We start from the raw sequence: 13,825 nt of genomic DNA, 5'->3' as shown, positions 1-13,825 counted from the left end.
ATATTTTGGGAATATTCTTTTTGGTGTAAGATTTGAAGTAAATAGATTGGAGATGAATATTGTATTTGGTTCAGAAATCACACTATTGTAGTGTAAAATTTGCATCAAAATAGATTTTGTGGTTGAAGATGACCTAAACAAAGCTCTCTTTTATTTCATGTGATTACCAATATGATAAATTTTGGACACTCTTGTAATTTCGCTCAGTGTAAACGAGTTGAAATTAAAGGGTCTGATGGAATGAAATAATACCAAGTAGTCGATGAGATCCTACGGTTAGTATATCTCAATCGTGTATTCAATTATCTATATCTCACTATATGAATATAATAATGCTATTATGTTATTGTACGACTTACGGTTAATTAGATCAACTGTTAAGATAATATGAGTGAGAGTGAGTCTCATGTGAGACCGTCTCACGGATCATAATCTGTGAGACGGATCAATCCTAACTATATTCACAATAAAAAGCAATACTCTTAGCATAAAAAATAATATTTTTTCATGAATGACCCAAATAAAAAATTCGTCTCACAAATACGATCCGTGAGGTCGTTTCAAATAAATTTTTGCCCGTGAGTTAATATGCATCCTACCTAATTATTTTTCTCGAATCTTATATCTCGACCATTCCGTTTTAAAGTTGAAATCAAGGCAGTTTTTTCGTCACGACTCCCGAGACTTTGTTGAAACTTAGGTATTTATGAGTTTGCTGCACCATTAAAATCTATTTTTCAAATAATTTTATTAGCGACGATTTTACAAATTTATATTTATGATATGAGTTGATCGATTTCATACTTTGAGTGAAAAATAATATTTTTGACATTTTATAAAAATAATATTTTTTATGAATGAGGCCAGATTGAAGATTAATCTCACAAAATCAATTCGTGAAAATATTTCACGTGAGTTTTTGTGTTAATATTAGTATACAAAATTTCTCACTTGTATTTTAATTATCTTATTCGCTAAAATCCCATCAAGCCTATAGATAAATATATCACGTATGCAAGGTTTCATTTGGAGAAGTGCTTTAAAAATATTTTTAGTGCCTTGTAAGTTGTAAAAAAATTAAATATTGGGTAAGATTTTTGTAAAAAAATTAAAAAATGTTCCGAGCTAATTTTGAAATGAAGATGGCAAAAAGTTGTGTGAGAAGGTCTCACAAGTCGTATTTTGTAAGACATGTCTCTTATTTGGGTCATCCATGAAAAAATATTACTTTTTATTGTGAATATCGGTAGGATTGACCCGTCTCGCAGATAAAAATTCGTGAGACCGTCTCACGAGAGACCTACTCAGTGAAGATTGTTACGTGTTTTTTAATGTCTTTGGAATAAAAAAAATGTGTGTTAAATGATAACTAAAATAATTTTATAAAATAGTTGTATAAAGATCTTGTTAATTATTTGTGCCTATAAAATCGTTTTTAAAAATAGTTGGTCAAACATTTTTTAACTCTAAAAATATTTTTATGGAATAATTGTTTAAATATATATTTAATTTTAAAATAATTTTTAAAATATTTTATAAAAAACACTTTTCACAAGTGTTTTATAAATATTTGTTCAAATGTTTTCATCCGTTTGGCTTTGTTTTGTCGGCTGATTCCATGGGCAATCTCAAACTTTGCGACTTGAGTCATTGACTTTCCATTTTTCCCCCCTTCAAAATTAATACTTTATTTTTAATTAAATCTCTTAATAATTGATTTTACTGAAAATTTGAGGACTTTGTGTAACTAAATAGTCAAATTCGAGCTCGGATACTAAGAAATTAATCGGACTTAAATTATTGTATGATCAGATTCCAATACTAAAATATTTTGTCGAGTCGAAATCGACTATGATGTTACATTGTTAGCCGAACTCAAGTCGGTGAAAATGCACCTTTTCTCAAACAGACTATTTAAAATTAACCAAACTGAAAAAATTGGTTTGTCTCAAAGTTTAAATAAAAGATTTCAAATCAGTTCCGTAAATATAAAAATTATATAACAAACTTTGTCACAAATCTAATATCTATTGAAAAATAATATTTAAAATGTGTGTATTGAATATTTGAATGTTGAATATTTGAATGATGAAAATAAGAGTTGTAAATATTGAAAATTAGTGTGTGATGATGTAGGTAATGATGTATTTTATTTTTGGATTATTTGTAAAGATTTCCTATAAATAGATCTCTCATTTGTGAAGAAAATCACAATTGAGTAGAGAGAAAAATATTATAAAGTGTGTAGTTTGGTAAATTTTGGGAGTTTGAGATTTTTACTTTTTACCATAAATTTTTACTTTTTCACAACACGTTATCAGCACGAAGCTCTAAAAGTCCTACATACTTTTCCAAGCTCCAAACAGAAGAAAAAGGTAACAAAAATAATTATATTTATTTTACTGTTATTTATTTATTGTGTATTTATTTAATATACAATATAATGTTATTATTAGAAATAATAAAAATAAATTTTTCATAAACTTGTTATAAATCCTGGGAGGATGTTAAGACGACATCCCACACTCCCGGTAAGGGATACGACAAGTATAAAAGCCTATAAGGTTTTTAAACAAAATAAATTATGATACTCATTATAATATTATGATATGATATACATAATTATTTAAACATGTCTAATATTATATATCATATTATTACCATAAAATTATACAAATACATACCTTTATTTTTTTTTTGTACCCCAACGGTCATAAATGGTAAAAAACGGCTAGTTTTTGCCCTATAAATATGATCTCACAAACACATTCCATCACTCCAACTTTCTCTTCTTCTCTAAAAATTATTCATCATCAAATTTTTCGAAGAAAAAAGAAGATGGCTTTCTCAAGGATATTTTTAATTATTTTGGTTGTCATACTCACGAGTCTTGTATTTATCGGAGAATATCCTCCTCGTGCGTTTTCTTTATTTTTACAAATACTTGTACTTGTTGTTTATCCGTTACTTTGTATTGCAATAATTATTAACTAATAAAATGCATCGTAATTTTTTTTAGTACCACCATGTCAAATTTAACAAAGCTCGAATTTGTTGCGCTCGACATCACGGTGAAGAATTATATGTCATGGACTCTAGATGTAGAAATGCATCTTGAGTCATTGGGTCTAAGCGAGACCATTAAAGAAAATGGCATATGCACGTCACAAGAAAAGGCAAGAGCCATGATATTTTTGCGTCGACATCTCGACGATGGATTGAAATGTGAATATCTGACTGAAAAAAATCCCATGGCTTTGTGGAAGGGATTAAAAGAAAGATTCGAACATATAAGAGAAGTTATACTTCCGACCGCCCGGGATGAATGGAATACATTGAGATTCCAAGACTTTAAAAAAGTCAGTGATTACAATTCGGCGATGTATAGAATAATCTCGCAATTAAAATTTTGTGGACATGAGGTCACAGAATCTGAGATGCTTGAAAAAACATTTTCCACGTTTCATGCATCAAATATTACTCTACAGCAACAATATAGAGTACGTGGATTCGCGAGATATTCTGAACTCATCGTCTGTCTTCTTGTGGCGGAAAAAAACAACGAGCTATTAATGAGAAATCATCAGTCCCGACCCACTGGATCAACAGCATTTCCAGAAGTAAATGTTGTAAGTAAAAATGAATTTAAACCTGGAAACCAAAATCAAATTCAAAGACAAGGTTTTGGTCGAGGTCGAGGTCGTGGACGTGGACGTGGAATTGGCCGTGGTCGTGGTCAAGGCCGTGGTTTTGAAAATAATCGAGATAGTTATTTTTATAACTCATCTCAAAAGAACGTCCCAAACCATCCACAGAAAAGACATAATGAGAATACAAGTGTTAATGAGAAGCACTCAAAAAGATATGAAAGTTCTTGTTACAGATGTGGTACTCCAGGACATTGGTCCAAAGTTTGTCGAGCCCCTGAGCACCTTTGTAAACTTTATAAAGAATCATTAAAGGGGAAAGAAAAGGAGACCAACTTCACTGAACGCAGTGACCGTTTGAGTGATTCAACTCATTTTGATGCTGGTGATTTTATGAATGATTTCTCTGGAAATGATCAATATGTTGGTGGGATAGAAATGAACAATATTGATGCTGCAGATTTTCTCAACGATTTCTCTGAAAATGAACAATATAATGGTAGAATATAAATGTACAATAATCTATTTTTCATGTATTCATAGAATAATGTTTTATTGTATAATTATGATTTGTGTTATATTTAAATATATATTGCAAGTAATTTATTTCATTGCATATTTTTTTGAAGTTCAAATATGGAAAATGCTATGAGCAAAGCTGAAGTTTGCATACCCGATAGTGGTACAACGCACACTATCCTCCGAGATAAAAGATATTTCTTGGAACTAAAACCAACAAAAACAACGGTGAATACAATATCAGGTCCTGTAGACTTGATTAAAGGATGTGGTAAAGCACAATTTTTGTTACCTAATGGTACAAAATTTTTGATCAATGATGCTTTATATTCACCACAATCGAAAAGAAATTTGTTGAGTTTTAATGATATATATTCCCATGGGTATGATACTCAAACAATGAATGAAGGGAATGAGAAATATATGTGTCTTATCACATATAAATCAGGAAAAAAATATGTGATTGAAAAACTACCAATGCTCCCTACTGGATTGCATTATACAAATATAAGTCTCATTGAATCAAACATGGTAGTTGATAATTCTTCGATATTAACTAATTGGCATGATCGATTGGGACATCCTGGTTCAACAATGATGCGAAAAATTATAAAAAATACACATGGTCATCCACTGAAAGACCAGAAGATCTTTCAGAATAATAAGTTTCAATGTAAAGCATGTTCTCTTGGAAAACTTATTATAAGACCATCACCAGTCAAAATCCAAACTGAATCACCAATGTTTCTTGAACGTATTCAGGGTGATATTTGTGGACCAATCCATCCACCATGTGGACCATTCAGATACTTTATGGTATTGATTGATGCCTCCAGCAGATGGTCACATGTATGTTTATTATCAACTCGAAATGTTGCATTTGCAAGATTACTTGCTCAAATAATAAAATTGAGGAATCAATTTCCCGATTATACAATCAAGAAAATTAGACTTGATAATGCTGGTGAATTTACTTCCCAAACTTTCAATGATTATTGTATGTCTATGGGAATCATTGTTGAGCATCCTGTTGCTCATGTACATACACAGAATGGATTGGCTGAATCATTGATTAAACGTCTGCAAATGATTGCTAGACCAATGATTATGAAAACAAAGCTCCCTATTTCTATATGGGGACATGCAATTTTACACGCTGCTTCATTAATTCGCATCAGACCAAGTGCATATCATAAATACTCCCCATTGCAGCTTGCATTTGGTAAAGAACCAGACATTTCTCATCTGAGAATTTTTGGATGTATGGTGTATGTGCCTATTGCACCACCGCAACGAAAGAAAATGGGACCTCAAAGAAAGGTTGGAATTTATATCGGTTATGATAGTCCATCAATCATTCGATATCTTGAACCTCAGACAGGCGACGTGTTCACAGCACGTTTTGCTGATTGTCATTTTAATGAGGAAATCTTCCCAATGTTAGGGGGAGAACAGAAACATACCGAAAAGGAAATTACATGGTATGTATCATCATTGTTACATCTGGATCCAAGAACAAAACAATGTGAAAAAGATGTACAACAAATTGTACACTTGCAAAGAATAGCAAATCAAATACCAGATGCATTTGCAGACACAAAAGGGGTAACTAAATCATATATACATGCTGCAAATGCCCCTGCTCGAATTGAAATTCCAAAGAAACAAATGGAAGATACTCATGATGTCATTAAACGCCTGAAGCGTGGAAGGTCAGTCGGTTCCAAGGATAAAAATCCTCGAAAAAGAAAATTCATAGAGAAACACGATGATCACAAAATAAAGAATGACGTTTCTGAAGAAACACATGATGATCACAAAATAGAGAATGGTGTTCCTGAAGAAACACATGATGATGAGAATGTTCTGTCAGAACTACAAACTGACGAGAATCATGAAATCTCTATCAATTATATTAATACTGGAAAAATATGGAACCGAAAAGATATAGATGAAATTGATGATATATTTTCTTATAATGTGGCAATCGACATCAAAAATGATAACGAAGATCATGAACCAAAATCTTTTGGTGAATGTAAAAATCGGCAGGATTGGATAAAATGGAAAGATGTCATCCAGGTTGAATTAAATTCGCTAAATAAACGTAATGTTTTTGGACCTATAGTCCTTACACCTGAAGGTGTAAAACCTGTTGGATACAAATGGGTTTTTATTCGAAAGCGAAATGAGAAAAATGAAATAGTAAGATATAAAGCTCGACTTGTTGCACAAGGTTTTTCTCAAAGGCCTGGAATTGATTATGAAGAAACGTAGTCTCCTGTGATGGATGCAATTACGTTTCGGTATTTGATTAGCTTGGCGGTATCTGAAAATTTAGAAATGCGTCTTATGGATGTTGTTACAGCTTACTTATATGGATCACTTGATAGTAATATATATATGAAAATCCCTGAAGGATTTAAGATGCCTGAAGCACAAAGTTCAAAACCCATGGAATGTTATTCTGTGAAATTACAAAGATCATTATATGGGTTAAAGCAATCAGGTCGAATGTGGTATAATCGACTAAGTGATCACTTGATGAAAAAGGGATATGTAAATAATTCGATATGCCCTTGTGTTTTCATTAAGAAAACAACATCCGGATGCGTAATTATTGCTGTATATATTGATGATTTAAACATCATTGGAACGAATAAAGAAATTCAAGAAGTTGTGTCATACTTGAAGGAAGAATTTGAAATGAAGGATCTTGGAAAAACCAAGTATTGTCTGGGTTTACAAATTGAACAAAAAGAATGTGGAATGTTTGTTCACCAGACAAATTATACAGAAAAGATCCTTAAACGTTTTAATATGGATAAAGCAAATCCTTTAAGTACTCCAATGGTTGTTAGATCATTAAACATAAAAAAGGATCCATTCCGTCCATGTGAAGATGATGAAGATATTCTTGGTCCAGAAGTACCATATCTAAGTGCCATCGGTGCCCTTATGTACCTTACAAATTGTACAAGGCCTGATATATCTTTTGCCGTGAATCTGTTGGCAAGATTTAGCACATATCCAACAAAGAGACATTGGAACGGAATTAAACATATATTCCGTTATCTACGAGGAACGACAGACTTGGGACTTTTGTATTCAAAAGATGCTAATCCAAGTATAATTGGTTATGCTGATGCTGGATACTTATCTGATCCACACAAGGCACGTTCCAAAACTGGATATGTATTTACTCGTGGAGGCACTGCAATATCTTGGCGTTCTCAGAAACAAACGCTCGTAACAACTTCATCAAATCATGCCGAGATTATTGCACTACATGAAGCAAGTCGTGAATGTGTGTGGTTAAAATCAATGACCCAACATATCCAAATTTCATGCGGATTATCATCTGATGAGAAGCCTGTGATACTATATGAAGATAATGCTGCATGTGTTGCTCAAATGAAAGAAGGATACATAAAAAGCGACAGAACTAAACATATTCCTCCTAAGTTCTTCGCATTCACCAAGGAGCTTGAGAAGAATAGATGTATTGATGTTCGTCACATTCAATCAAGTGAAAACTCATCAGATCTCTTCACAAAGGCACTTCCTACGTCAATATTCAGAAAGCACATATATAATATTGGGATGCGCAATCTACGAAATTTGTGAAGAATTGTTCATGTCAACATCAGGGAGAGTTTACGTGACTGCACTCTTTTTCCCTTACTATGGTTTTTATCCCAATGGGTTTTTCCAAGTAAGGTTTTTAACGAGGCAGTACAAAAACACGTAATGAAGACATCATCGTATCATGATCATCATCACAAGGGAGAGTATTGGAAAATAATATTTAAAATGTGTGTATTGAATATTTGAATGTTGAATATTTGAATGTTGAAAATAAGAGTTATAAATATTGAAAATTAGTGTGTGATGATGTAGGTAATGATGTATTTTATTTTTGGATTATTTGTAAAGATTTCCTATAAATAGATCTCTCATTTGTGAAGAAAATCACAATTGAGTAGAGAGAAAAATATTATAAAGTGTGTAGTTTGGTAAATTTTGAGAGTTTGAGATTTTTACTTTTTACCATAAATTTTTACTTTTTCACAACAATATCCTAGTATTTTTCAATTGTAGAAATATTGTATTTGCTTTGTAATTTTTATTATCTTATCAGTTGTACGATGATGTATCCTGTTTTAATAATTTTTGGCAGTAGACAAACCTCAAAAAACTATGTTCATCGTTATTGAGATCGTATGCTTATCACTATGTCAAAAGTTATTATTGTTAATCAATTAACCCTTTTATTTTATTTTATTTGCGTCAGTGCAAAATACTCCAATTTAGGTGCTAATTGTCGGGTTGTTAAGTCCATGATTCCAAGAAGATGTGTGTCTATCTGATAGTGTTATCCCATATCCCAAATATACCAGATTTACATTTCTCTACCATCAGTTATGTCCTCAGCAGATACAATATTATCCGTTAAGATCCGACGTTACTTTTCTATAGTCCATTTAGCCAATCAGATCAAGCGGTGCAACGCAATCAACTTGATGTATGATAAATTTTTAGGAGGTCACTCATCCCAATACTGCTCCTACTCATGTACGTTTAACACAACATTCTTTTCATCCCAATAAGTATACAAATATGGTTTTATTGGGATACTTGAATACGTGATCTCGCTCTGATACCAATCGTTAGAATCAAGTGTATATCACTATGCCAAAATTTATAGATGTTAGCCGAGTCACAACTTTGTTTTCTTATACATGTGACAGCACATAGTGCATTTACTTGGCCGATAATGGATCGGATTGTCAGACACGTGAGTTTAGGGAGGCGTGTGTCTATCTCATATTCTATCGCATATCATTGAAGATCAATCTTACCATTTTTCTGTTGTCGACCATGTCTCCAGTTGAAACAATATTACCATTTAAGATCTGACGTCACTATTTTACGTCATGCCTATCCAACCAAATCAATCTGGGTAACGTCATCAATTTGACGCACAAAAACTTCAATGGAAGTCACTTATCTCAACAATGCTTTCACTCACGCACTCTCAATCCAACAACAATAATAATAAGTAAGATTGTGGAAAATAATGGGTCGGATTTGTTTATGATTTTATATATTACGTCTTCATTTATTATATTCAATTCAATCATCATCATAATACTCGGCGGGTATTCAATTTTCATCTTCGTATTTATATCCGTCGGATAATCGGATATCAATTCCCTATCCAAATATCCTATTACCATGTATAATTTTATTTTAATAAAAATTATATTCTTTCGATAAATCTATGCAGATTCACTAAATTTTTAAGAGAATAATGTAGAAAAAACTAACAAACTAAACATCGCATAAGAAATAGAAAAAATTATATCTCCACATTATTATCATACATAAATAACATAAATTATATGATAATAATTTTCTTCATTAAAATCAACTATCTTCTTTCAAAAAAACATATTTCAATCAACATTTATTTAATATAAATATTATGTGTGTGTATATTATATCATCCCTAAGATGATCGAATTACCCAGACAAAACAAACCAATTTAGATATTATGTACTATCAGTTTTTTTTATTTTCAACTTCAACAACAACAACAAAAATTCAACATGTTAACCAAATTCTTATTCATCAATATGTATTTTTTAACATCACGATCAAATCTTACTATACAAAAGATGAAATCATAATGTCAATTTATTTTATTTTCTAAATTGCATGCATAAGACAAACATTTTAAAAAATTGTAACTGATATTTATGAAATTTAACTTTTTTTTTATCAAAATAAAATTATTTAGTCAAAATATCGCAATATATACAATAAAATTCTCAAGATATAATAGTCATAAATATCGATATAACCATATATGAATTTATATTTAGCATTATGTTGAGGATCGGGTTGAGTTTAGAAGGGGGTTGAATAAACTCAATGGCCAACTTATTAAATTCTTTCGAATGATGTACTAAAATCCTGTTAGAGATTTTAACGATTCTTGTTCAAGTATAAAGACAGCAGATCACAAGATAATGTGCGGAAAACTATCTGTTGGTTAGTGGGTGAAAAATAATAAAGCCGAAAAGCAGTAGATAGCACAAGGTTTGTTTGTGGAAGTTCGAAGATGAATCTTCTACGTCTCCCCTTCTTTTGTTTCCATAAGGTATCACTAAAAGACTTTGGTGAATACAGCACAACAATTGTACACACCCACTTCAACAGGACTTACCCTTCGCCTATTGAAACTCTTAGCTTTACAACTCAACTTCTTGAATGATCTTAAGTTCTGAAAAAGACTCTTTTCCAGTTACAAATTCTTCTATCAATGAAATAGTGAAGTGAATAGCTTGAGAAGATATAACGAAAAATAGCTAGCACAATATGATCTCAATGATCAAGAGTATGAAATGAAGCGTGTGCTGCTTTTTCAGTGTTTGAGCTCTTTAGATAACTGAAAGTTCTAACAATGCTCGAATGATGTTTTTCAATTCAGATTTTTGTTCAAGGCTACGTGCTACTTCACGAAATCCTTCGTCTCCATATATAGGCTCTATTCAACGTTCAAAAACTGAACGGTTATTTTCTTTTTGGTGGTTCAGCTTTATTGCTTAAAATGAACCCTGCAGAATACATCAAAAGTAATTAGTCGCAGTTCATACCAAAAATGGTATACCGTCTTAAATGTTCTTGTATAGCATTTAATGGCATTTAATGAAGCAATAAATGCTGGTATCACGTTAATAGATCAACGGTAATATTTAGAGACTTTGAGATACGCAAGATTCTGTTAGTGTATATTTCGAATTTTGTATCCTTCTAGTTCTGGTTTTAGCTAAGAAATTATTTAAGCAGATTTTAGTGCGATATAAGTACTTCTGGTTTACAACATCTACTGGTTCTACTGGTTTTGAACTAATCCAACATCTACTGGTTCTACTGGTTTGGTACTTAATCCAACATCTACTGGTTTTTCCTTAGCATCTCCACAATAAATTTAATTCTAACAATTTCCCCCTTTGTGGTGATGCCAAAACCTAGATGTTCTGTGCTAGTAAAATAGAGATAAGAACGGATTAGATAATCAAAATAATTTATATCCTGAGAAAATCACATAAAGCATAAATATAAAATAAAAAAAATTAGTTTGTTCCAATATCTCTGAAGATGGCTTCATCTAAATTTTGATTCCTTCCAGTTGGTCTGCTGATACTTGCTCCAGTTCTATCGTCTTCCCCCTTTTTGGCATCATCAAGAAGGACCCTAGCAAGTAATTCATCCATTCTCCCAGATAAATTGTGAATTCCATTTGTCAGCATCTCCAGATAAGGAGTCTGATTAGAAACTCGATCATTAATAGCAGTGAGCGTTTGAGATTGAGAATCAATCTTGGCATCCATCAGGTCCATGGTGGTGGAGATTGATCGAAACATTTCATCATGCTCGGTGATCCTAGTAAATATATCAGATTGAGCAAGCGCGATCTGACTGGAACTTTTGGATATGGCCTGTCGAAAGACGATGGTCTCAGCATGCATTTTACTCAGAGATTCCGCAGTGTTCTGTATTTCCTTAGACATGCGTTCTCGGAAGAATTGAACATCATGAAATTCGGCGGCATTTTCATAAGATATCCGCTTGACAAAGTCTGAAAGATTTACAAGATCCCTTTGAAGAGGATCAATTTGGAATTCTAGATCAAATGGTTCCATAGCTGGGGAAGGAGTCCTTGCTTGCAATCTTTGTTTAATTTCCTCCATTCGGGCAATGCGCTCAGGAGACTGCAAAGAAGGAATAGAGAATGGTACAGCTTCTGCTTGAGTCGTAACAGCTGGTTCTGGTTCAGCAGAAGGTCCTTCTGAAGCAGTAGATTGTTCTGTTGGCCCTTCGTCTGGTTGCTGCAAAACAGCAGCAGGTACAGATACAGCTTGTGGCTCAACAACGGAGGGTGAAGTATGCAATAAAATTGCCATATCAGCTTGGTGAGCTTCTGAAAAATGCTCAAGTGCTGGAAGAGACGATGAAGCAGTAGTCATAACAGTAGCACTGGCAGTAGCAGATTCTGGAGAAGGATCAGTAGTAGTAGGAATAGCTTGAAGCAATTCATCTTGTGCTGTTTGGGTCGGCATAATCGATTCCTCATCAACCGATGCCAGATCATGAACAGAAATCAGAGAGGATGATTGAGTAGGAACTTTTTGAGGTGCAGGAGTACTAGAGACCTTGACTTCATGAGAAGCTTTGGTCGGTTCCTCAACTGTCTGATTCTTCAAAATTGCGGAGACAGAAGTGAGACTGAACTTTGGAGACCGAGAAAAGGCCTTTTCCTTATTAGCAGTTTGTTCAGAAAGAATTGTCAGCTGCTCCGACAAAATTTGAATGACATTCTGGTCATGAAAAGCAGTAGGACTTGCAGAGTCAAAATTTGACTTTAAGGTTTTCAGAACAGTGTCCATCTTCTGCATTTTGAATTTTTCCAGAATGTAATTGCGACGATTTATAGCATCTATCACATTTGTCCCGGCAGCATCACAAACCTTTTTCTCATTTTCTACTGTTTGAGCATAAACACTAGTAGTTTTCAAAAATGTGATTGGGTGGTAGACACGTACCTTAAGCCAATCGTCAAAAAATTTCATATCTTCTCTGGTTGAGATTTCAACTTCTTCTAGATGTAGATTTATTGCTGTTTGAATGGTTGATGTTGCCACCGGTGACTGAGACAACTCAGTAATCTTTTCTTTCCCTTTTTCAGAAGTAGCAGAGACTACTGGTTTAAAAGCAGAAGAACCAGTAGTAGATTCTCTAATGACCACACCAGAAGTTGGTCTGAAGCTTTGAGCAGGTGAGGGCCCTGATTCAATCGGTTTGGCTTTGGTGGATGAAACAACAGATGGAAAAACTTGGCGGAGAGGAACATTCTCTAGTTCAGACAGAACCGCTGTTTTCTTGATGCAGATTGTTGTGCGAGGCTTCTTCTTAGCTGGGGTGGGAGGCAGTGAAGCTTGCTGAGTGGGTGCTGCTGATTCTCCAGATTCTGTTTTGTCAGAATCAGACAAGACCACAACCCTTTTTCGTTTAATTTTCTTCTGCCCCTCAATTTGAGATTCTCCAATTTCGTTCTTAATGGCCACAAACTCACCAACGGTTAGCTTTGGCCTTAAAGCAAGCACGCTATCAGCATCAGTCATTGTTACCGAAGAGCCATCCTCTTCTGCTGTTCCAGGAAAACCAGCATCTTTCAACATCTTACTGATTTGCACAGCAAATCCAGTACTTTTCCTGAGAATCATATCCTTCATAATGCGAAACAGAAAACGTCCTCAATCCACTTTCTTTTCTGATGTGATGGCCACCATCACTTGAACCTTTTCTTTTGTTAGTTTGTCAAAGGTTCCAGCCTTAACTAACAAGGCTTTTGCTACTATATCAGCGAGTACTTGTACTCAATTTTCAGTAGCTTTTTGAAGCAAGATGGTGAAAGTTCTTCTCCAGTGGCTGAAAAATTTGTCAAGGCGATGGACATGTCTTCCTTTGAAATGTCCGAGAGCTCGGAAAGGCCAGAAATCGGTAGGAAGAAAGTGGAACCCAGAAGTGCAGCATCAATAGAAATCGATGCATCTCCCTGTGTATAGGTAATCTTGCATTCCACAACTTC

Source organism: Primulina tabacum, chromosome 7 (genome assembly GCF_025594145.1).
Source record: "Primulina tabacum isolate GXHZ01 chromosome 7, ASM2559414v2, whole genome shotgun sequence".
Classification (NCBI taxonomy): domain Eukaryota; kingdom Viridiplantae; phylum Streptophyta; class Magnoliopsida; order Lamiales; family Gesneriaceae; genus Primulina; species Primulina tabacum.
Note: the sequence above shows the minus strand (reverse complement) of the source record.